This window comes from Hipposideros armiger, unplaced genomic scaffold (assembly GCF_001890085.2).
Source record: "Hipposideros armiger isolate ML-2016 unplaced genomic scaffold, ASM189008v1 scaffold_1534, whole genome shotgun sequence".
In the NCBI taxonomy this organism is placed as follows: domain Eukaryota; kingdom Metazoa; phylum Chordata; class Mammalia; order Chiroptera; family Hipposideridae; genus Hipposideros; species Hipposideros armiger.
Genome location: NW_017732884.1, coordinates 112,268 through 113,092, shown reverse-complemented (window position 1 = coordinate 113,092; position 825 = coordinate 112,268).

Genomic DNA, 825 nt, shown 5'->3' with positions numbered 1-825 from the left:
TGCCCTCTACAGCTAAGATGGTGAACAACAGCTTGACCTGGAGCTGGGCTGCCGTGAGTCACCAGCGACGGTGTAGGCTGCAGCCCCTGCTGCAGTGGGCTGCTGTAAGCTACTGTGAGTGGCCGACAGCCAGCGTGAGCAGCCGGCAGCTGGTGTGAGCTGCCAAGAGCCGCCGTGAGCGGTCATCCAGAGGCCGGCGATCGATCTGCCTCACCTGGAAGAGCACAATGATAATACCAACATGGGCCAGTGAAACAATGTCCTCCACAACTAGACTGAAGAACAAAATGACAGCAACTTGTGTGTTCCCCTTCCCCCAATTCCCCAATAAAATCTTTAAAAAAAAAAAAGAAAATGAAAATAAAACTATCATAGTTTCATTTATAAAATTTTAAAGGATATTATTCACATAATGGTTATTATGTAAAAATATATTTATGGCTCTCAAATAATTTTTAAAATTGTTGTGAGGAACAAGATTGGCTCTTCCAGGGGTCAGCAAACCTTTGAGACAGAATGTACCCAAAGAACCTGGCTCACAAGCCGCAGTTTGCTGACCCCTGGCCTAGATCATAGTAACCAGTATTAGATTCCACATTGGGCCTGGGAGTGCAGAGGTATGTGTTTTGGGAGAGAGTGAGGAATGCAGCAGGATCATGGACAAGCTCCATGGATCACACAGCAAGCTCAGAAACACAATAGAACTCTTAATATTAAAGGAAAAAATAAAGAAATGACCTGTGTCCAATTTATGACTTAGGAGAGGTATACGTTGGGTGTCATTGTGGTGGTTTTAGTGTCCAGTATGAAGCTGTGCCGTGAGGT